This window comes from Pseudoliparis swirei, chromosome 10 (genome assembly GCF_029220125.1).
Source record: "Pseudoliparis swirei isolate HS2019 ecotype Mariana Trench chromosome 10, NWPU_hadal_v1, whole genome shotgun sequence".
NCBI classification, from domain to species: domain Eukaryota; kingdom Metazoa; phylum Chordata; class Actinopteri; order Perciformes; family Liparidae; genus Pseudoliparis; species Pseudoliparis swirei.
This window is the reverse complement of record NC_079397.1, coordinates 3,807,096-3,832,946: the sequence shown is the minus strand read 5'-3', so window position 1 is coordinate 3,832,946 and position 25,851 is coordinate 3,807,096. Positions and strand designations below refer to the sequence as shown.

The following is a 25,851-nucleotide window of genomic DNA, read 5'->3' as shown; positions in this document are numbered from 1 at the left end:
CTTCAGAGTGGAGTTTGCATAGTTAGTTAGTTTATATTTTGAGTTGGACAAACACAAATTAATTAAATTTAATGAAAATCGTTATTTTATTTGAGATGTATTTGATACAAATGAGTTGGACTAACTTAATTACATTTTATTGCACTGATGTGCTACATTTGAGTTGGAGTGACATCTAATTATTGGATGGAAAACCTGCCAACAATTTAATTGAGTTCATCCAATGAGTCATTTCTTTGAGTGTACTTCTAACACGTCTACCTGTCTCTTGGACCCCATCCCGACGAGGCTGCTTAAAGACGTTTTGCCTTTAATTGGCAGCTCTCTATTAGATATAATCAATGTGTCTCTGCTAACAGGCCACGTACCACACTCCTTCAAGGTGGCTGTTATTAAACCTCTCCTGAAGAAGCCCACTCTGGATCCAGAGGTGTTGGCTAACTACAGACCGATCTCTAACCTCCCTTTCCTCTCCAAGATCCTTGAGAAAGTGGTCGCAAATCAGTTGTGCGACTTTCTACATCATAATAGTTTATTTGAGAAATTTCAATCAGGGTTTAGAAAACACCACAGCACCGAGACAGCACTGGTGAAAATTACAAATGACCTCTTAATGGCCGCAGATAAAGGACTCCTCTCTGTCCTGGTCTTGTTAGACCTTAGTGCTGCATTCGACACCATTGACCATGACATCCTGTTACAGAGACTGGAGCAGTCGATTGGCATTTCAGGCACGGCACTAATTTGGTTTAAATCCTATTTATCAGATCGATCTCAATTTGTATTTGTAAACGATGACGCCTCGATAACCACCAACGTTAGTCACGGAGTTCCACAAGGTTCTGTGCTTGGACCAATTTTATTTACCTTATACATGCTTCCTTTGGGCAATATTATCAGGAAACACTTTCATTGTTATGCAGATGATACTCAACTATATCTATCGATAAAACCAGAGGCGAGCAACCAACTCGGTACAATTCAAGCATGTCTTAAAGACATAAAAACATGGATGACCTGCAACTTCTTGATGTTAAACTCAGATAAAACCGAAGTAATTTTACTCGGTCCCGAGCACCTCAGAGATCAATTATCTGGTGATGTGGTTTCTGTAGACGGCATTGCCCTGGCATCCAACACCACTGTAAAGAATCTTGGCGTTATCTTTGATCGGGACTTGTCCTTTAACTCCCACGTAAAGCAAATCTCAAGGACTGCATTCTTTCATCTACGTAATATTTCAAAAATCAGGCACATCTTGTCTCAAAAAGATGCAGAAAAATTGGTTCACGCGTTTCACTTGAGACTGGATTACTGCAACTCCTTATTATCAGGCTGCTCTAATAAATCTCTTAGGTCCCTCCAGTTGATCCAGAATGCTGCAGCTCGTGTTCTCACTAAAACTAAGAAAAGAGATCACATCACTCCTGCACTAGCTGCTCTGCACTGGCTCCCAGTAAAATCAAGAATCACTTTTAAAATTCTTCTCTTAACGCATAAAGCCTTGATTGGTGATGCACCATCATATCTTAAGGAGCTTGTAGTACCATATTGCCCCACTAGAGCTCGCTCACTAAATGCGGGACTACTTGTAGTTCCTAGAGTCTTAAAAAGTAGAATGGGAGCCAGAGCCTTTAGTTATCAAGCTCCTCTTCTATGGAACCAGCTTCCACCTTCAGTCCGGGAGGCAGACACAGTCACCTCGTTTAAGAGTAGACTTAAGACCTTCCTCTTTGACAGAGCTTATAGTTAGGGCTGAATCAGGTTCACCTGGTCCAGCCCCTTGAGATGCTGCTATAGGCTTATAGCTGCCGGGGGACATTTAGGATGCACTGAGCACCTATCTCCTCTTTTTTCTCTCCTTAAGGATGAATTTGCATCTCTCAATCACACGTTACTAACTCTGCTTTCTCCCCGGAGTCCTTTTGACTTCACGTCTCATGGGGTCATCGGATCCTATGAGACGGCATAGATCCTATCTGCCTGATGGATCATCGAGGTCTGGGTCGTGGAATTCCTGCTCCTGACTACGCCACTGTCCTGTTGAGACTCCGCCCACTGTTGAGACTCCGCCCTCTCCTCCCCACCGCCATCTGCCTGATGGATCGTGGAGGTCTCCATCGTGGAATATGCCTACTATGAACTATTCATACACTCTGTCATATTCATTACCTTCGCATTGAAAGTGCCGGAAGGTTATGTTTTGATCGCCGTGTATTTATTTATTTATTTATTTATTTGTATGCGTGTTATTCGCAAATCTCAAAAAGTATTGAACTGAATCGCATGAAATTTGGTGGGATGATTGTTTATTATCCGGGGACCAGTTGATTAGATTTCGGGATCGATCGGGTCAAAGGTCAAAGGTCAAAGGTCATGAACAGGTCAAAATCTTTCCAAAAAGAAAGTAAAGTATTTAATCGAATCGCATTTGGTGGGTGATGATTGTTTATCCGGATTTGGCAGATTTGAGGGATCGTCGATCGGGTCAAAGGTCAAAGGTCATGAACAGGTCAAAATCAAAAAAGCAAAAGTATTGAACCGAAATCGATAAATTTGGTGGGATGATTTTTTATTATCGGGGACCAGTGATAGATTTTTGGATCGGGTCAAGGTCAAGGTCAAAAAAGGTCACAGTGAAGGTCAAAAAAAAATTGAATCGCATGAAATTTGGTGATGATGATTGATTATCCGGACCATTTGATTAGATTTTTTTGGGGAATCGGGTCAAAAGGTCAAGGTCATGGAAAGGTCAAACTTTTTTTTTTACCATAACACGATTTTTTTTGTCCGATTGGCATGCATCCAATGCCAAATCGCTCATAATTCAATGCCCATTCTTGCGATATGCTAATGAGTGCGCTCTTACCAGTGCCCATTCTAGTTGAATGTATTTTAACTCTAAATCTGTCCTTCTGGTCACATTACATCTATTGCATCTGTCCATCCTGGAGAGGGATCCTCCTCTGTTGCTCTCCTGAAGGTTTCTTCCCTTTTTTTCCCCCTGAAGGGTTATTTGGGAGTTTTTCCTGATCCGATGTGAGGTTTTGGGGCAGGGATGTCTATGTGTACAGATTGTAAAGCACTCCGAGACAAATTTGTAATTTGTGAAATTGGGCTATACAAACGAACTGAATTGAATTACATTACATTTGGCTGACGCTTTAATCCAAAGCGACTTACAATACTGTTACATTCATTCACTGTAGACGCAGCTACAGGGAGCAACTCAGTGTTAAGTGTCTTGCTCAAGGACACATCGACTAGGGTGGGGATTGAACCTCCAACCCCCTGATTGAAAGACGGACCTGCTACCCACTCACCCATAGTCGCCCCACATATACACACATATATATATATATATTAGGGCTGTGAAACGATTACAATTTTTAATCGGATTAATCACAGGTTTTTGTGGATTAATCATGATTAATCACATATTACCGATATTCTCGGTATATTTTGTGAGAACATAGAGATTTATGACAAAAGACGGATATATACATTTATACATTCTTCTATACAATGGTGCTGCAACTCAGCAGTTATTTAGCAGTTTTCTTCCATATGGAACATTAATACATCTTCATCCTAAACAGAATGTTTAACCCTCCTGTTACCTTTCGGGTCAATTTGACCCCATTCAATGTTTAATGTCGGTGTTCTTTGGGGTCAACTTGACCCCAGGCTGTTTTTCACTGTCAAACATATCAGAAATATCAACTTTTTTATTTATTTAAAGGGCTATTTAGGTAGTCAACAAACAAACATAAAGTACCTCACACTTACACTTGGGAAGCAATATTAATTCTAATAAATTTCTGGAGGTTTTAATTGCTGGGGTCAAATTGACCCCGAGGGTAAAATATGTTAGTAAATGTAAAGGTAACAGGAGGGTTAAACAGAGCATTTTTCTCTTGTTTGTCAACCATTAACTCCACCATGATACAATCTAAAGGTGGACAGATTGACAAGTGACTTTGTTTGCTCGGTCCCGGCGCGCACGGAGCTCTGTGGCGCGCCAGACGGAGATCGATAAGTGTTAACGCAACGCGAAGAGACAGAAATGACATGCTGCTGTGGAGATACGATCAACAACAGACGTTTAGTTTAATAAAAGAACAAAGACGTGCTCTAGAGAACATGTCAGGGGGCGGGCCAATCTCTTTAATGTCATGCGATCTACAGACACTACGCCGGGATCGACTGGCAGGTCGCGATCGACGTGTTGAGACCCTGATCTACAGGAAGTAAAAGTCGTAACAAGGTTTCCGGAGGTGAACCTGCGGAAGGATCATTACCGATGAACAGACCGTCTGCATGAGAGCGGACAGAGTTCAGATTGAAGTGGTGTATTGGAAGCTCATTTTGCAAGTGACTTTTTTTTCGTCCCGACGACCAACAACAGACGGATTGGAAGCTCATTCTGCGCATGCGTTAAATGCGTAAAAAAAAAAAACTAGTTAAACCTGTAATTGAATTAACTGAGTTAACGCGTTATTTTTCACAGCACTAATATATATACATATATATATATATAAACCTATACACATATATATACACATATATATACATATACACATATATATATATATATATATATATATTCAATTCAATTCAGTTTATTTGTATAGCCCAATTTCACAAATTACTAATTTGTCTCGGAGTGCTTTACAATCTGTACACATAGACATCCCTGCCCCAAAACCTCACATCGGACCAGGAAAAACTCCCAAATAACATTTCAGGGGGGAAAAAGGGATATATATATTAGGGCTGTCAGCGTTAACGCGTTAATCTATGCGATTAATTTGGCCGCGTTAACGCACTAAAATATTTTAACGCAATTAACGCGTTTTTTTTTTTTTTTTTTTTTTTTTTACCGCAGCAGTACGGTTTGACACTGTTTCCGTTTTTAAAACAATCATTTCTCCGCGAAAATAAGGAGCAGAAATCAGTTTAAACTCGTGGATGAATCAGTCGGATTTCCTCCTGCTCCTCCTTCCTCCCGTCTCCCCCTCTGATACACAGAGGAACGGAGGGCGACGTGTCGGGACACGCGGCGCGGAAAGAGCTCGTCACACGAAACCTTCACCGTGATTGGTCAATCCGTTTGTCTGTCAACATTTCGGGGGGGAAAAAACCAATGAACACTCAGTAAATTACAAAGGACCTCCCACCTCACAGGTTAGGCTCATTTAGCAGCCTGTCAGTCAGAGAACCAGAGGACACGGGGCGAGGACAATGAGGCTCATTACAGAGCTGAGATTGTTCTGGAATGTTTGATGTATAACACGTGGGGGTGTGTCACATGCAAAAAACTTTAAACGGTGAATTTAATTTATTTTGTAAAATGTATTAAATGCCCTCAGCCTCCAGAGGGTTAACGTGACATATGTGAATGTCAGTCAGTTACCAAGGCCACTGGTTCTGCTGCTGTTCAATGTTAAAGATGACAGGACCAATGGGGTCTCAATATACTTCTTTTTTTTAACTAATCTGATGTTTCACTGAAGAAACAATTTATCATCCACGATATTAAATACCTCGCTGGCACTTTATATGTAGGAGCCTCTTTGAAAACACAGCTCTGTGTGAAGTTTTGTGTTTAAAAAGAAGAGAAACACTTTTAACCCTTGTGTTGCCTTTGGGTCATTTTGACCCGATTAAATATTTAACCCTCCCCCCGCCTTTGGGTCATTTTGACCCGATTCAATGTTTCACCCTCCTGTTACCTTTATATTTACTAACATATTTTACCCTTTGGGTTCAATTTGACGCCAGCAATTAAAACCTCCAGAAAATTATTAGAATTAATATTGTTTTCCAAGTTTAAGTGTGAGGCACTTTATGTTTGTTTGTTGACTACCGAAAGAACACCGACATTAAACATTGAATGGGGTCAAATTAACCCAAAGGCGGGAGGGTGTAATATTGATTCGGTCAAATGACCCGAAGGCAACACAAGGGTTAAACGGTGAATTTTGTTTTGTTTTGTAAAATGTATAAAATGCCCCCAGCCTCCAGAGGGTTAACGTGACATATGTGAATGTCAGTCAGTTACCAAGGCCACTGGTTCTGCTGTTCAATGTTAAAGATGACAGGACCAATGGGGTCTCAATATACTTTTTTTTTTTTACTAATCTGATGTTTCACTGAAGAAACAATTTATCATCCACGATATTAAATACCTCGCTGGCCCTTTATAGGTAGGAGCCCCTTTGAAAACACAGCTCTGTGTGAAGTTTTGTCTTTAAAAAGAATGAACTTTTAACTTTAACATATTAATCCCGATTAATCGCGATTAATTAATCGCAATTTCAAACTGTGCGATTAATTAGTTAATTTTTTTTAATCGATTGACAGCCCTAATATATATCCCTTTATATATATATATATATATATATATATCATGTGACCAGATTAACAATATAAGTCATGTGACCAGATGAAGATGCATGAGGGCCGTCTGCGCCTTGTTCTGTGTAAAGCTCTTAAATGTCCCTTCCTGCGCGCGGCCCTGGCCCCGCCCCTCCTCAGCGCGTGCTCTGCCCTCGGCATCGTGTCGGATCACGGAGCAGCTCGACGGAAGGCCTGAAGGACCTCCATGGAAACCGTGAGTTCGATGCTTGTTCTCGTTCCTAATGTGTGACTGTTCACGGTGACTGTTCATACCGCGTGTCCGTGTGCTGCTTCTGCTTCTGCGCAGCGCTGGAGCGGAAACGAGCTAACGGCAGCGCGCAGGAGGCGAGCAGCTAACGGCTCACGCTGCAAAGTCAAGGGAAACCGACCTGAGACCAGCCGTCTGTTATCTCATTACTTCCAAAGTCAAGTAAAACCGACCTGAGACCAGCCTTCTGTTATCGAACTACGGTTAGCTACTAATACATCAGTTTATAAATGTTAAACTTCCGAGACCATGGCTGTGTCTACGACCGGACACTTGAGCACTTCGAGCACTGACTTTCAGTGCTTAGGGCGCCACACAGCAGGGTTGCCAGGTCTGTGTGACAAAACAAGCCCAATGGCCAATCAAAACCAGCCCAAAACCAGCCCAAAAACCAGTCCAATATCAGAACTCAAAATATGCCCATAACTCCTTCATGATGCCCCCCTGAGATAGGAAAGTGACCCACTGCGAGCGTTGCCGACGGGGGGTGCTAGTGAGAGTTTGCTCAACTGTGTGCGCGGATGTGTCGGCGTGCGTGATCTGGAGTCAGTTTGGTAGGATTTGGGTATAAATAAATTATTTCATTTTAAATATGGATTTTTATTTAAATATATTCATGTAATTTGCATGCAAAATAGGTCTACCCGAACCAGCGGACAAAAATTCAACCCGCAACACTTCAAAAGTAGCCCAATTCATGGAAAACCGCGACCTGGCAACACTGCCACACTGACAAAACCAGCAGAATTCAGTGCACTGAAAGTACCCGGATGGCGCACTGCAAACGGGCAAAACATGCAGCGTAACACGATGGACACTACTGCCCTAAACGGCCATCTTGGCTACGTAGCGGAAGAGGGTATTTTGCTTTATGTATTCGGTTACATTTTATAAAGCCATGCAATCCATTTCATATTGATATTTATGTATTTATTAAATTTTTATGGACTTTTCTTTGCAATTAGAACCTGTGACCTCTTGCAGAGGACATGTTAATTTGCATGTACCTTCTAGAGCAATGCAAATTGCTACGAAAATATATAAATATAGACAAAGCTAAGTACATTGTGGTAGTTAAGTCTTTCATGTTGAGCTTTTAAAGTCTATTTCAATTAATTTATATCTGGATTTTTAAGCCACGCTTTGCATTTCAGTGGAGGACATGTATTGTCCCTTATCTCAAGAATCAGTGATATAATATAGATAATATATTCTCTATATTACATATATTCCCTAGATATAGAGAATATATATAATATAGATAATATATTTCCTATATTACATATATTGCCTATATATAGATAATATATTCTCTATATTACATATATTCCCTATATATAGAGAATATATATAATATATTTCCTATATTACATATATTGCCTATATATAGAGAATATATATAATATAGATAATATATTCTCTATTACATATATTGCCTATATATAGAGAATATAGATAATATATTACATATATTCCCTATATATAGAGAATATATATAATATAGATAATATATTTCCTATATATAGAGAATATAGATAATATATTCTCTATATTACATATATTCCCTATATATAGAGAATATAGATAATATATTCTCTATATTACATATATTCCATATATATAGAGAATATATATAATATAGATAATATATTTCCTATATATAGAGAATATAGATAATATATTCTCTATATTACATATATTCCCTATATATAGAGAATATATATTATATAGAGAGCATGATTAACACAGAGAGAACTATGCTATAACTACAGTAGAGCCCCGTGTACAGTATGAGCCCTTCCTGTCCTGCATAGACTTGATGCTTGCGACGATATGTATTTTATTATAATTGTGAAATCAAAGCGTTCCACCGACTTCCTACAATATGACCTTGTAGTGGCAAAAAGTGATCGTCACCCCAAAACTCATTCCCCTTGCATGCTCCCTGTATTGGCCGTCTAACCTCACCACAGCTGGGTCAGTTATAACATGTATGTCTGTGGTAATGACTCATCAGGCATGTGTGTGATTACAGGTTTCTGGTGTTTATACATAAATGTCATGTCAGATTTCACTTTAAACTGCAAATACTTCCGTCGACACAATTGTGATAATTCAATTACAAGAATAGTTTCACGTTAGACTTACAGTAGTGGCCATTTGTCTTTAGAAATCAAATGAAACTATAAATCAAATTGCCACTGACGCACCGTGGGTTTCGGACTTGACGCTGCCAAAAAGAAAGTAATGTCCATTTCCGTATGTTATGAATCTGATCATTTATTTACTAAACAAACAAAATGCTGACACTTCCTCTCTGCTGGTAAAAAACCATCGGCCACCCTGGTGCATGCTGGTCCTGTGCCTACCCACATCTACATATAACCACAGGTGCCCAGTGTTACCCAATCAGTGAACCTAAAACTAAATACATTTAAACAACAATCACAATGAACTAAACAACAATTATCATAAGAAAAAACTATTCTAACATATAAAAATATAACCTAAATAAGCAATGAATAATCAATATTACAAATGTCAAAATTAATAGCTCCAACATTTACCTTTTGCTTTTACCACGGAATGTCTAGAAATAACGACGTTGGACTCACACAGGTTATTACATCATATTGTTACGGTTGCATTGAGATCAGATTAGTTTTAGTATTACTGAATCAGTTAACTTCTAACATGGAGTATCTGTTACATGCAAGCAGATATTGTAATTCAGATGGCCGTGGGTAGTGTGGTAGAATATTTAGCCTCGTACTTTGAGACCAGACATAGATCGTGTTCCTATAATGCAGCTTATAAGACCACAACATTTGAGTCTCGGTCCAAATGGGATAATAGCAGCTCAGGCGATGCATAAACGATTCATGTCGTCATTTTAATTCCATCAAATTCAACCGCGACCGTGGAATCCAGAGTCCTGTGACATGTGGGATGTTGCATTTGGACTGAATGTGCCTTGTGCTTCCAGGAGGATGCAGCATGCGTTTCATCCACTGGTGGCAGCTCTGAATGCACAGGTGAGAGAGAGACAGCCAGGTGGCTGTATAGTGAGGTTTGTAGAACGTTGTTTGTAAAGTGTATAATATTGTACTGAATACTTCAGGGTGTTATTGGCGTTATTAAGCGTGAACCATTTTAATATTCTCATCCTGTCATATATTTGCAGACGCTGATGACCCTGACCAGAAGGAAGAGGTAGGATGTTGTGGATGTTTTGGGTTCTTAATTGACAGTTAATCTGCTCGACTGTGTAACTAGAATACAAATAACAACAATGCTACAGTTTTCATTTCTTACAGACAGACTACAGCTAGTTAATCACACATATTGAACTTACATTGTTACTCCAGTGTATCCCACTGATTAGATTCGGTTCAAGTATTCACGAGACTTGTCGTAAAGCAGATCGAACATGTCGGTTTACGCCGACTCCAGGATGAACGTGGAGGTCTCAAGTGTTTCAAGTCCCCAAAACAAAAGTAAATGACTGCAGAGTGTGGTGGAAATAAGTGTTCCTTTACCTTGTGAGAAATCGAAAGTAGTTTAAGCATGGTTGACCATAACACTTTATTATAGTAACAAGTTTACAAGTCATCAACCAAGCGCTAAATACAAACAAGTCATGAAAACATTCAGCTGAATGGAGCAGAATCCCTGAGCCTCCTCTCAAGACCGTCAGGAATAACTGCTGCCTCCTCCGTGCAAGACTGCAACCGTTATACGTCTCAGACAATCCACTTTCCCAAAGTCCGTGTGTTTCCTATCCGAGGAAGTTGAGACACCCGAAGGCTCCGTTTATTCTGCTCTACCGAGGGACCATCTGAGTTTGGCCTGTCGAGGACCATAACCTGAAGTCAACGGCTCGTGACCCTTTCACGTGACCCCACAGGATTAGATCAACCCCCATAAACATGGGAGAACTTCTAAACACATTTTTCCTCCGACACAGAGTTCCAGACAGGCGAAAACGTGGCGAGGCGCCATGACCCTGAACCCCGCGCTCCTTCACCAGAGTCCGTGAGCTGCTGGCCAGAGGGCAGTCTCCAGGGTTCTAGTCCGGCCCGTCGGCGTCGATCCACAGAGAAGCGGTCGCCACATTCACGCCACTGAACCAGACCGCCTTATATTCCAGGTCACTAATAATAATAATACACAACAACACATGATCCTAATTAAACCCGAGCTCACGCTTCAGGCTACGGATAATAATACAGGTACGGCATTTTAGATGCGCATGAAGCAATAAGGTGCGAGAGGCAGTACTTTGTCGTCAATAATGTCCGCTTCAAGGGTGTTGCTAGGCTAATACAAATGACTAAAAACAGACTAATGATCCATACAATAAAATGTTTTAAAAATGCAACAATTTCTAATAAAGTCTGATCAATCATATCCAGTTGAGATTGACCAAAAGCAACACCCTTGAAGCGGACATTAATGACAACAAAGTCCTGCCTCTCGCACCTTATTGCTTCTATAATACTGTTGCGTTAAATAGTAAGTCAATAGTAAGCTGCCTTTCAGCACAACATAGTTGTGTGTGTGTATATATGTTTATATGTATGTGTGTGTGGGTGCGTGTATGTTTAAATGTATGTGTGTGTGTGTATCATACACACACATACATACACTCTATGTATGTGTATATATGTGTGTGTTCCAAAAGATGATGTCATTAGGTGGCCTTCAATTTCTATGGACAGAATAAACAAAAACTCCTCTTATCTCTGCAGCTGCTTATTTAAGGTACTCATTAAATACTGAAACTTGTTTCCCACCTCAGTCATTAAATTGGTTTTAAAATAACCATAAATATAAATGTTCCCAAAGAGTTTGAATGAGATGTTTTTCCCCAAATAGATCCCGCAATAGAAAACCAAACTGTTGCAACATTGTGTAACCACAAAGTAAAGACACGGTCCAAACTCCATCCCAGCAGGACGCGTGGCGCCACCCAGTGGCTCATACCAGCAACTGCACTGAACCCAATGTGTCTCAATCCGCAGCTGGAAATAGTCCCTGACAAATGCAACTATTTACTCCCCTGTGTTTATTTTTTAACTGTGTTTATTTAATAAGGGACAGTGCACATTAATCAAACATTTCAGTAAATGTGAGTTAGCCAAGAGGCTATTTTTCATCTGTAGTCCCAATGATGCTGATGTTAGGAACAAACCTAAAACATAAGATTACAAATACAATCTACAGACAACGCAAATAAAATAAGGAGAACAATGTTAAAACGGACAGAATAAAAACATGTCAGAAGCATACTAAGGACTTTACTGTATTGAATACCCATTTACTAAATGAGATCTCTTTCTTTCAATCATTTTATTTTAAGTTTTTACAAGTTACACCAGACAATCAAAACCGAATAAATAAAAAATTGCAAAACAACCAACTATACGGACAATCAGACGAGGAATAAAAATAAATAAATCTCTTATGTTTACGGACCGGTCAGCGGGGTGAAATTTAAAAAAACAGGACGAAACAAAGAACCACATCCAGCCAAAAGGAATATTTGGAGTAAACCTGAAGATTATAGCTATTTCTAATTCAAATGTATTTCTCGTAAACAAAGCACAGTGACACTGCTCGCCACAATCAATATTATATTGAAACCGCAGTGCCCCAAAAGAAGTCAAAGAACATTCTATAGTCTTTAAAAATAAAAGTATGAAACATTTGTGACCCATTGTTAAAGGTTTCCGTCTTTGTTTTAGAATGAGCTTGGGGCCGATTGAGGCGGGGAATAGGAAGAGTATAAACGCATTATTGACATGGGATTTGTTTACCAAGAGGACAACAAAGTCACTGCAGTGTTCCTTTGTGAACAGACGTCCGCTCTAACGGACCCTAAATGGCGACAAGATAACGGATGCACACTTCCTGTGTGAGCGGCCCTGATATATTTCCTTCAAGAAATCTGAGCGGCATTTTAATTGATTGATTTTTCTAAAATAAAATATGATGTTACATTTATAAATATCCCACACTCGGTTGTTTTTGTGCCCACAGACACTTGCAGGTACCGTCCCTGCGGCGCACCGGGGACGTGGAGAGTCGGCCGGCGGCCAGCCGGCTGGCGGAGGAGGAAGCCGTCCACGGCGCCCGGTGCCGGCGTGCCGCCGCCTCGCCCGCGGGCCCCGCCAGCCTTCCAGAGACCTCGCCGTCGAGGCCCCCGAGTTCGCCGCCCGCCGCGCCGTCGACGGAGCGTTCAGCTTTTGTAGAGCCACCGTGTGTTTCCTTCCATTAGAACCGCCTCCTGCTGCACGCGCAGCCGTGGATTTGTTACCGCTGAGAACGGAACGGCCGAGTTCCGTCGACTCGATCATCGGCGGATATGATCCTCATCCGTCTCTGCCGTCGTTTCTCTGCTCGACGGCACCGCGCGAAAATCTCTTCTCCCTTTTTGGAACGTAATTCAATTCTACAAGTATAGCGAGTCGTACATCCGCTCCTCCGCTCTCTTCATGGTTACCGGTGGCCGGCCGCATCCGCTTCAAAACATTGGTTCTTGGTACCGTGCTCTGAACGGATCGGGCCCCGTCTACATCCGGGATGCGGTCACACCGTACACCCCGGCACGTTCGCTCCGCTCGGCAACAGCCAATCGACTTGTGACTCCTGCACTTCGAGCTAATCACTACATCCAGACCTTATAGCTGTCCTGGCTCCTGATTGGTGGAACGAGCTCCCCGCTGACATCAGGACGGCAGGAAGTCTCTACAGCTTCCGCCGGAAACTAAAAACACATCTTTTCCGACTGTCTGGATTAAAACACAGATTAGCACTTCAGTGGCACTTAAATGGCTCTTATTATGGTACTTTGTAGTTTGACTATGTTGAGGAAATGTTACTTTCTGTATTCTTGTTGTTCTTAGTTTGTACTCTAGGTTGATGCACTTATTGTAAGTCGCTTTGGATAGAAGCGTCTGCTAAATGACACGTGATGTACGTATTCTGCATACGTCACACGCGGAGGCTCGTTCATTCAGCTGCCCGCCTTCACCGTCGGCGTTTTATTTAATTTATTTTGTAAGGCGTCAAGAGACGGAGAAGGCCAGAGCACCTGCACTCCCTCCTGCGTCCTCCTCTTTTCCCTTTCCCCAGAGCCACGACGGTCATCGGTCATTTGATGCAGGAAGTTGTTCCACCAGGACGACCGGCAGCACCTCGCAGAGGAACACAGGCTGGGTGATGGAAAGCAAATCCATTTTCAATTCAGAACTTAATTGAGACGAGTGTATACCCCAAAACGTCCGTGTTTGGAGGTGTTGTGAGAAGCTCGAAAACGGACCCTCCTTTACTATTTCCTGTGGTAACACTCGTGTCGAGTCTCTTCGCAGGTCTTCCAAGCAAAGAGAAGATCGAGGCAGCGCCCGAGTTGAGAACGAAACACGGCTCCGACGCCTCCCTCCAAAGTCTGGTGTCGTTTCCGACCCACGGACCAAAGAAGAGTTTGTCTCTTTGAACGTTGTCGCCTCGTCAGTACCGATTCATCCGTGAAGATGTTGGCTGTCTCGGATGCGACGTCACAACGGAGACGCCGTGTGTTCACAAACTATTCCTCCGCTCCGTTTCCAAAAGCTTTGTTTCTGTGCTGATTACTCATCATGTCCGTGTAGCACAACTTTAAGCTCTTACCCATAATTCCCGGACTTTCCGGAGGTGTGGGCACCGTGCTTCACGAGGCGGCATCGGGACCCAAATTGCGAATGAGCGCATCGACTCCTACAGGTGCGTTGTGTGAATGCAATTACATTTTTTTAATATATAGCCCTAAATCACAAATTACGAATTTACAATCTGCACACACGACATCCTTGACCTTTGACTTCACATGAGATGAGGAAAAACTCAACCCCCCTCCCGAAAGAACCCTTTCAGGGGACAAAAGGGAAGACGCCTTCAGGAGAGCAACAGGAGGATCCCTCTCCAGGACGGACAGAGGAGTAGATGTCATGTGACCAGCATGACGTGTTACAGAGTTGCATAACCACGTTCCACCAGTACCACGGCGCGTGTGAAGAGTTAGTCGGAGGCCTTGACCACGATCCAGAAAGCGGAAATAAATTATGTGAAATGTGTATTTTTTCCTCTTCCTCGTGAACCCGATTGACCTCGTTTCCAGATGCTATTTGCACAATTATGTCTGCCATTTTTAATGTGTGGTTTCAGAAGTATCTGCAGTCTATTTTTCTTTCTTTGCTGTTATAAAACAAACATACCGTTTTGTATTTCGACTGAATGTTCTTCCGATTTGTAGTTCCCATCACAAACGGTTGTAAATCCTAGCTCGCATTAAATGAGTAATTTAAGAACGGATAGTCTAACTGGGATGACACGGACCGAGCCGATGGAATAAGTATCCGATTCCTTTCTAATGGATGCTGGTGGGAGATTGTCTGTTTATCAATAACAAGTACAGACTTGTGTACTTTTGTAGTTTGGACCTGTGATTCCAGACTCACCAGGACGGGAGGGAACAGCAGCTGACTTGAGGTCACCACCTTAGCTGTTCTTGCTCATGAGTTTACTCCTATTATTCATTGTAAATTATTTATTATAGTCAAACAAAATATGACAATCCTGCTTTTTCATTATCCTTTAATTATTAATATTTTATTTTGAAGTGTATGTTTGTGTGTATATATAGCTATAGTGTACAAAATAATAACGTATAGAAATATTATTATATATATTGTGTTTATAAATATATAGTTTATATATACAGATATTATATATTGTGTTTATAAATATAGTTTATATATATTGTGTTTAGAAATATATAGTTTATATATATACACACATTTGTATAGATATATAGTTATATTACACAAGTAGAAAGACATCGCTGTAGTTCAACGTAAAAGTGCAATTAAAATATAAAGTTATGAATCTTAACCCTCGGTCAAACTGATTTAACGTTATCTGTGAATAAATAATAAACTCTTTGTGCTCGTTAGATCCTCCAGAACCCAATTATTATATCATGTTTAACTGCTACGGAGACATTAGAGCCAGCGGAGCATTTCAAAAAGTTTCAGGCTGCTCTCGGCGGCCGTGCTGCGGTCTTGTGAGCAAAAGGTATTTAGAAAAAGTCAACTTTCCGTTGTGTATTTTCTCCTCAGCTATGGTTTCCTTTTGCTGTTGCGAAATGCATTCTGGGATATCGGCCGGCCAGAGTAGCACAAGTCCCCTTTGATGTATTCCGGGGGAAATGGGATACATTTTTTTAAATTTATATTTTGACCGTGTCTCGCGAGAGGTGGACCTTGGAACGTGTACTTGTGCTGCAGCTGATGACGTTTCACAATTCCACAATAGCAAGCGCATAACACCGGTGGGCGTGTACTCACTACGTCGGACGTGACGTCATTTTTACCTTTGATGTTTTTTTCTTCCTTTGATCTCGCAAAACCCTATATAAGGGGCTGCGTCTCACTGCCGCCAAAACTAAAACGCTCTATAACTTGTCAATTGGTTATATCGAATTGGTTATATATCGAAGAAGTAATGGAAGGACACACAGATACAGCGCAGATGTTGCCTGAAGAGGGTTCCAACTGTCACAAAGATAAATTAAAAATTTCGGAGATTGAGGAACTATTTCACCAAGTTGATGTTGATTCAGGTGGAGGACTGGACATTGAGGAATTTCAGGAGGGGATGAAGGACTTTTTCTATGGTAAAGATATGAAAGCCTTGTTCTACATGATTGACACAAATTGTGATGGAACTGTGGACTTTAAAGAGTTCTTAACTTTTATGAATATCAATAAGGCTAAAAGCAGTGGTCTTAAGCATGTGTTTTCTCCAGTTGTTAAAGTGAAACCATCAAATCACTACAGAAACATTGTTAAAATGATATTCCTGCCTTTTCAAGATGAAATCAAAGATATATCTGCTCAAAAAGAAGAACTCAGGACTTACCAGGAAGGTCAATACATTTCCATCACCACAGACGGTGTCTTTTCCTACTGGTCTGACACATTTGAGAATCGATTGGAGATTTTCTTGAACAAAAACAAAGTCAATTAAATTATCGCATAAGAAAATGAAAGTAAATGGCATGGCGACATCAAAGAACTCAAACAGGTGGCTGTCGCCTCTTCTGAAGGTAAGTGTTATTCTATTCTTTCCATGAATTGCCAGCTGTTTGAAATCAAGCACGCTTTAATCGTGGAGGACTTCAACGCAGTTTGTGCCATAAACTACAGCTCCAATGGCACTAAAGGAGTGTTGTCCTTTGGAAATGAACAAGGTCATTTGTATGTGCTTGTCTCGAAAATATCAATACAAATGGCCTCTTTAGCCCAGACTCGTTCGAGAAAATCTCAAAAGAGGATTATCCAACTCTTTATGTTTCAACCCTGTTGAAGAAAAACTCAAAACAATTCCAATGTTCAAAACCCACATCTTCAAGGACATCTTCACTGAAATCAAATACTTTCCAGCAATTGAGTCATTGGGTATCTGCGGTCGACATCCAAGATAATGGTCATTGCTGCCATGCCGAGTCACACAGAGGTAGATTCACGAAAACTGTCTTTGAGAGCCCTGCAAATAAGGAGTTTTTCACCTGTGTTGAATACTCTCCTTTAAACCAGAGTTTGTTGACTGGTGGTACAGATGGCTTGTTGCGGGAGTGGTATGTTTTTAAGCCTAAGGTGTGCAAAAAATCATTGAAAGGACAAGGCAAACCCATCACTCACATTGAGTATAATCCAAAAGATGAATATTTTGTCACTTTATCTAAGGACAAGACTATTTGTTTGTGGTCTGAGAGAAGTTTGCTGCTTTTGGAAAGCTTCCAGGTTGAAGACATGAACATTACCCCTATTGCCACTTTGTGTTATAACAATTACAACAATGAGTTGGTCCTAGCCAACACTGACATAGGAACATGTCTAGGAAGAGGGACAGATGCTTTTCATAATGCATTACTATCTCATGATAAGCCCTTGTGCAGTGCTCTCTATCACAGTATTTACAATCAGATGGTCTCTGTTTGCCGAGATGGTATGGTGAAGGTATGGGACATCTTAACAGGAAAGCTTGAATTAAAGTTCAAACTAACTCCAGATAAGCATGTGGGGCACAGTTTCATTGCATTTGATGGACCCAAGCGCAGACTAATCACAAGTTCTCAGGATGGGAAATTGAGATTGTGGAATTTTAGCAGCGCAACATTGCTTGAAGTTCTTCCAGTTACCTTACCAGAGGAGGTGACAGGTATTGTCACCTATGACAACAGGTTGTTTGTGTCGATATGAACTCCAAGATCATTTATGACCTGGATATGGACGGTGAGAGCAACAACTTTTTGAGTCACCCATATTTAGAGGACATTTCCTCAATGGATGTACATGAAAACACTTTGATTACTGCCTCCAGCAATGGATATATCGCTATCTGGAATGTTGATGAGAAAAGAGGTTATATGCTTGATTAATGAAAGTAAGAGTCACGTATACACATGCCAGGCGGAAGAAAAAGGTGTGACAGGGTGTCTGGTTAATGGGGGAAAAGAAAGAAGATCTCGGAAAAAACCCAGCACTAAGATGAAAGCCAAACCACTTATTCTATGTCTGAAGGAAAGGGAGTTCAACGTGTACATAGCCACTGTTGACTTCTGCAGATGGCTACATATGTGCCTGGTCTGTTAACGCCAACGGAGGTTTGTTAGGAAAGTTCAGGGCAGTGGATAAGGAAGGTGCTTTCATTACCACAATGACGACGGACATCAATGAAAGATATTGCTCACTGGGATAGCACTGTAAGATTTGTCAGTGGGACATTCACACATTTGCTCAACAAAGGCAACAACCAAAGGGCCATTTCAGGTGTTACACGGGTGGCACACATCATTGGCTCAACCTCCTCTGTTGGGCTCGTGGAAATGTCATGATACAGAGGTGGTGAGTGTTAATTTTGACATCAGTGGTAAAGAGATAATCACTGCTGGAGACAGCCATCTCCAACTATGGAAAAACAAAGGCTCCCACATAGGCCTCTTTGGGAAAGACTTTGGGAGGAAGCCGACCCAGGTGGAGGCCGACCAGGTGGAGGCCGACCAGGAGGAGGCCGACCAGGTGGAGGCCGACCAGGAGGAGGAAGTAAATTCAATTTCTTTAAAAAATAAAGAGAAATTCATTGAAAATATAGAGAAAATGAACATCACTAATATCAAAAAATGAACAGATATTCATTGAATCTGTAAAGAAACTGACCAGACCACCAATAACAATTCCAACAATCTTCAAATACATTGATGCTAAAAATATTATTGGACAAGCAAGAATCTACTCATGCAGAAGAGAAGAGGGCTAGACAGCTCAAAAGGAAGCTGATTAAACACAGCGCCCTCATACCATGTCCACTAAGAACCCTAAAAGCTTTGATGGCCATCCCAAGCTTGGCCGCGATGGCTAAAAAATGAAAGCCATTCAGCCTCCTGAATGTATACACACAACACAAATGCGCCCATCCAACCCGTGATGAAAGGGATGAGCTCTTGCATCAACAGACCCAGCTCGCCACACAGAAGCCTCCCCTCACAAGAGTTTACCTTGAAAGAAATCCCCTTGGAAAAGCTGCTGGAGCCTTTCCACCCATGCCAAGGGCATCACAAATAGTCACCCGGCCTCTTCCCCAAAAAAATGTAAAGCTAGTTGTTCTACAAAGCCCAAAGACCACCCAAGTCCCGATTGAGATCTTATTTGTTGATGAGCTTGAGAAAAGGCAGAAAGACAGCAGTCTCTAAACCATGTTAATATCCAATCCTCTGAAAAAGCAACGGTGGTCTTTCCAGGCTCCGCCGGTGCAATAAAGCAAAGTCAAGCAGCCTCCCAAGCCAAAGTTTCAGATACATGTGTTATTTTCAAATGACAACCCATTGAAGGTGGCGCTGACCTGAAACAAAGTTCTCCTCCTTAGACATTAAATCCAGACTAGGGTCTGGGCCATATGCAGTGCTCAGAACTGTGCAGGCAGACACACAATAAAAGACAATGTCCCTACACCACGCCCACCAAGCACCCTGAAAGCTACAAAGACTCAAAAGTAATACCAAACATGAACAAGTTGCAAATCCGTGGAGACAGAATTGAACAGGAACAAACCCTCGACTCGTAAAGTTTACCAACCTTGACCGGTACTCATCAAGCATACAAGATCACTGACATGCAGCAATTCGCCAATGCAAAGAAGAGGCTGGATACGATTCAAAGCTCGTCCATTTCCTCATCTCAGAGAGAGAGTGCAGCTCACTACAAATCAGAGATGAACCCACCAGTCCAAATATGTATGTGCAGTGCTCAAGAATCAGCAGGCAGAAGATGTCCTCACACCACGTCCACCACAACTTGAAAGCTACACAGAGATCAAAAAGCGTTAACAAGTTGCAACTGCGGGAGAGATATAAAACCCGATCACAAAGTTTACCAATCCTTTGGACTGCACTAATGCTACACAAAAGATCACTGGACATGCAGCACCAATGCAGTAAAGAAGAGGGCTGGATACCATTCAAAGCCTCCGTCCATTTCCCCTCTATCCAGAGAGAGAGTGCAGCTCACTACAAATCAGAGATTAAACCAGACTCAGGGTCTAAATATATGTGAAGCTCAACCAGCAGGCAGACAATAAAAGACAGCTGCCCCTTTACACCACGCCCACCAAGCACCCTGAAAGTTACAGAGATCATCAGTGTGCTGCTAAACATGTCAAGGTGTAAACTGTGAGACAGAATTGAACAGGAACAACCTCGATCACAAAGTTTACTAACCTTGACTGCACTAATGCTACAAAAGCTCACTGGACATGCAGCAATTCTGTTTGATGCAGTCAAGAAGAGGGCTGGACACCCATTCAAAGCCTGTCCATTTCCCATCTCAGAGAGAGTCTTCGTTAAAATCAGACTAGGTCGAAATATGGCCGCAGCAGAGATCAACAGACCCAGCTCAAGCCAAAGCTTCTGCTCCCTCAGAGGTGGCGCGCTGACCTGAAAACACGGCCGGCTCCACTTTCCCTTGTCCTGTCGCGGCATCCAGCCCTCTCTTTCTTCGGGGCACCCAGTGCCGACTCCCAGCTCCCTGTCCCGTCGGGCGCAAAGGCTGCTCCACTTCCCTGTCCCGTCACATTGATCCAGCCACCCCCGCCGACCCTGTTCTCAATGGGTCAGCGGAACGGCCGCAGCTCCACTTTCCCCATCTCCCGTCACCGATCCAGCCCCCCTTTCCCCTGGCCGGGCACCAGCCGACCCCAGCTCCCACCTGTCCCGCCGGGCGCGAACGGCCGGCTCCACTTCTCGTCCCGCCGCCGATCCAGCCCCTTCCCTTCCTTCGGCACCCCAGAAATACCCCAGGGTTCCCCCTGAGGTCATGAACTGCCGGCCCACTTCCCCATCTCCCGCCGCGGATCCAGCCCCCCTTCTCCGTCAGGCACCCCAGTGCCGACCCCAGCTCCTCTCGTCCTGCCGTGGCGCAACGGGGCCGGCTCCACTTCCCTTTTAGTCCACGCCAGCACCCCCAGCCGACCCCAGTTCCCTCAGTCGGCGGAACGGCCGCTCCACTTTCCCATCTCCTGGGCCGGATCCAGCCCCCCTTTCTCCTGGCCGGGCACCCTGCAGCCGACCCCTAGCTCCCCTGTCCGCCCGGCTCCACTTCCCCATCCTGTCAGCCGATCCAGCCCCCCCTTCCCCGTCAGCCCCAGCCGATCAACCAGCTCCTGTCCGGCCGTGGCGGAACGGGTCGGGCTCCACCCTCTGTCCCGAAATGTGGTGCCTGCCAACGTGACAGAGGGAGTTGGGGTCGGCCGAAAAGACATATGTGAGGGAGGCCACCAGGCGGGGCCGACCAGGAGGAAGCCAACCAGGAGTGAGGCCGATTTCGAGGAGTGAGCTCGCACCAGTGAGGAGGCCGATTGTGCTGTTGGAGGTCACCAAGGAGGAGTCACTCAGGAGGAGGCGTGACCAGGAGATACCGACGAGGAGGCCAACTCAAGAGGAGGCTTGATTTCAGGAGGAGGCCGACTGTAGGAGGAGGGCTACTCAAGAGGAGGTCAATTAGGAGAGGCTCACGTTGAGGCCACCAAGAGGAGGTCAGACAGGAGGAGTGTCGACTTAAAGAGGAGGCCGGTTCAGTGAGGAGGCCGAGATTAAGTTGGGAGGCCGACCAAGGAGGAGGCCGACTCAGTTGAGGTCACTCAAGAGGAGGCCGACTCAAGAGGAGGCCGACTGAGGAGAGAGGCCGACCAAGAGGAGGCCGGGATTGAGAGAGGAGGCCGACCAGTTGGAGGTTTATCATAGAGGCCACCAGTGAGGCTCAGGAGGAGGCCGACCAAGAGGAGGCTCGACCAGGAGGAGGCCGCACCAGTTGGAGAGGGCTGATTAAGAGGAGGTCAATTGGTGTGAGGCCGAATTCAAGAGAGGAGGCCGACCAGGAGGAGGGGTCGTGACTTGAAGTTGGGAGGGTCACCAAGAGTAATGATTAGGGGAGTGAGGCCTGACCAGGAGGAGGCCGACCAGGAGGCCGACTGTGCTGGAGAGATGTTTATCAGGAGGAGGCCGACCAAGAGTGAGGCTGGGCCGAATGAAGAGAGGCCGATTAGGTGTGAGGTCACTCAAAGCTGGAGGCTTCATTCAAGAGATGCCACCAGGAGGAGGCTTATCAAGAGGAGTTTCTACCAAAGAAATGAGGAGGAGGCCGACCAAGAGGAGGCTTCATCAGCAGTGAGGCGATTCAGGAGAGGTCACCGCACCAGTTGAGGTCGATTAGGAGGAGGGTCGGACTAAGAGGAGGCCGCACCAGGAGGAGGTCACGACTCAATGTACCAGAGAGGCCACTGAAGGTGAGGAGAGGCCGACCCAGGAGGAGGCCGACCAGTTGGAGGCCTGATTGGGAGTCACCAAGAGAGGCCCACTTAGGAGTGAGTCGACCAGCTGGAGGCCCACCAGATGGAGAGGTCGATTTCAGGAGGAGGCCACCAAGAGGAGGCTCACTCAGAGAGGAGGCCAATTAGTTGGGAGGGGTCGTATCGCTTACCCAGAGGAGGCTGACCAGGAGGGAGGTCACCAGGAAACAACCAGTTGGAGGCCGACCAGAGGAGAGCCGACCAGGAGGAGGCCGGTTTTACTGAAACCTGGCTGGAGCTTATGAAGAATACAAGTCCTGCCTAAATGAATCCTAGACTCCTCCTAAGTCATATTAATTACCACATCTCCTCGAAAGGCAATCGCCGAGGAGGTGGAGTAGCAGCCATCTTTGACCTTTGTCGGCTAATGACAATCCCTAAAACCTAAATTATACTCACTGTCCTCATTTGAAAGCCTTTGTTCTTTGTCTTTTCGCGATCCAACCTGGAAAAACACTACAAAAGCCAATTCTTATTTGTGATCTCTGTACCGCCACCAGGTCCATATTCAGGAGTTTATATCTGGAATTCTCAGAATTTATATCAAGTTTGGTTCAACTGATAAAGCATTGTTGTAGGAGATTTTAATATCCATGTGGATGTTGATAATGATTGCCTTAGGGTGCTGCATTCATCTCATTGTTTTGACTCCGATTGGCTTCTCTGTCAGAGAGTCCAGAAACCCACTGGGCACAGCTTTGGCCTACATCATTGATCTTGTTCTTACTTATGGCGTTGACATTGAGTGATTTGTCTTCCTACAGAATCCTTCTGTCAGACCACAACCTCATAACTTTGAATTATACTACCCGGATTGTACACCGTGAGTCATCCACGATATTAAATACCTCGCTGGCACTTTATATGTAGGAGCCTCTTTGAAAACACAGCTCTGTGTGAAGTTTGTGTTTAAAAGAAGAAACACTTTTAACCCTTGTGTTGCCTTGGTCATTTTGACCGATTAAATATTAACCCTCCCCGCCTTTGGGTCATTTTGACCCGATTCAATGTTCACCCTCCTGTTACCTTTATATTTACTAACATATTTTACCCTTTGGGTTCAATTTTAGCAATTAAAACCTCCAGAAAATTATTAGAATTAATATTGTTTTCCAAGTTTAAGTGTGAGGCACTTTATGTTTGTTTGTTGACTACCGAAGAACACCGACATTAAACATTGAATGGGGTCAAATTAACCCGAAGGCGGCAGGAGGTGTAATATTGATTGGTCAAAATGACCAAGGCAAACAAATTAAGCAGTGAATTTTGTTTTGTTTTGTAAAATGTATAAAATGCCCAGCCTCCAGAGGTTAACGTGACATATTTGAATGTCAGTCAGTTACCAAGGCCACTGGTTCTGCTGTGTTCAATGTTAAAGATGACAGGACCAATGGGGTCTCAATATACTTTTTTTTTTACTAATCTGATGTTTCACTGAAGAAACAATCTATCATCACGATATTAAATACCTCGCTGGCACTGTTATGTAGGAGCCTCTTTGAAAACACAGCTCTGTGTGAAGTTTTGTCTTTAAAAGAATGAACTTTTAACTTTTAACTTGTAATTGCGATTAATCGATTAATCGCGATTAATTAATTAATGTGCGATTAATTGGTTAATTTTTAATCGATTGACAGCCTAATATATATCCTTTATATATATATATATATATATATATATCATGTGACCATGACCAGATGAAGATGCATGAGGGCCGTCTGCGCCTTGTTCTGTGTAAAGCTCTTAAATGTCCCTTCCTGCGCGCGGCCCTGGCCCGCCCCTCCTCAGCGCGTGCTCTGCCCTCGGCATCGTGTCGGATCACGGAGCAGCTCGACGGAAGGCCTGAAGGACCTCCATGGAAACCGTGAGTTCGATGCTTGTTCTCGTTCCTAACGGTGACTGTTCACGGTGACTGTTCATACCGCGTGTCCGTGTGCTGCTTCTGCTTCTGCGCAGCGCTGGAGCGGAAACGAGCTAACGGCAGCGCGCAGGAGGCGAGCAGCTAACGGCTCACGCTGCAAAGTCAAGGGAAACCGACCTGAGACCAGCCGTCTGTTATCTCATTACTTCCAAAGTCAAGTGAAACCGACCTGAGACCAGCCTTCTGTTATCGAACTACGGTTAGCTACTAATACATCAGTTTATAAATGTTAAACTTCCGAGACCATGGCTGTGTCTACTACCGGACACTTGAGCACTTCGAGCACTGACTGCTAGTGAGAGTGTGCTCAACTGTGTGCGCGGATGTGTCGGCGTGCGTGATCTGGAGTCAGTTTGGTAGGATTTGGGTATAAATAAATTATTTCATTTTAAATATGGATTTTTATTTAAATATATTCATGTAATTTGCATGCAAAATAGGTCTAAACCAGCGGACAAAAATTCAACCAGGCAACACTTCAAAAGTAGCCCAATTCCGGAAAACCATGACCTGGCAACACTGCCACACTGACAAAACCAGCAGAATTCAGTGCACTGAAAGTACCCGGATGGCGCACTGCAAACGGGCAAAACATGCAGCGTAACACGATGGACACTACTGCCCTTAACGGCCGCCATCTTGGCTACGTAGCGGAAGAGGGTATTTTGCTTTATGTATTCGGTTACATTTTATAAAGCCATGCAATCCATTTCATATTGATATTTATGTATTTATTAAATTTTATGGACTTTTCTTTGCAATTAGAACCTGTGACCTCTTGCAGAGGACATGTTAATTTTGTACCTTCTAGAGCAATGCAAATTGCTACGAAAATATGTAAATATAGACAAAGCTAAGTACATTGTGGTAGTTAAGTCTTTCATGTTGAGCTTTTAAAGTCTATTTCAATTAATTTATATCTGGATTTTTAAGCCAAGCTTTGCATTTCAGTGGAGGACATGTATTGTCCCTTATCTCAAGAATCAGTGATATAATATAGATAATATATTCTCTATATTACATATATTCCCTAGATATAGAGAATATATATAATATAGATAATATATTTCCTATATTACATATATTGCCTATATATAGATAATATATTCTCTATATTACATATATTCCCTATATATAGAGAATATATATAATATATTTCCTATATTACATATATTGCCTATATATAGAGAATATATATAATATAGATAATATATTCTCTATTACATATATTGCCTATATATAGAGAATATAGATAATATATTACATATATTCCCTATATATAGAGAATATAGATAATATATTTCCTATATATAGAGAA

General features: G+C 42.9%; 1 long non-coding RNA gene and 1 pseudogene across 1 annotated transcript; both read left to right on the top strand.

The window, feature by feature from the left end:
- Positions 1 to 14,138: 14,138 nt before the first annotated feature.
- LOC130200661 (uncharacterized) lies at positions 14,139 to 14,940 on the top strand. The gene is made up of 2 exons (XR_008833055.1): positions 14,139 to 14,434; positions 14,543 to 14,940. It is a non-coding gene; the product is annotated as an uncharacterized LOC130200661 (long non-coding RNA).
- A 1,621-nt stretch (positions 14,941 to 16,561) lies between these two features.
- On the top strand, positions 16,562 to 21,599 carry LOC130200876 (WD repeat-containing protein on Y chromosome-like; annotated as a pseudogene).
- The last annotated feature ends 4,252 nt before the right edge of the window (positions 21,600 to 25,851 follow it).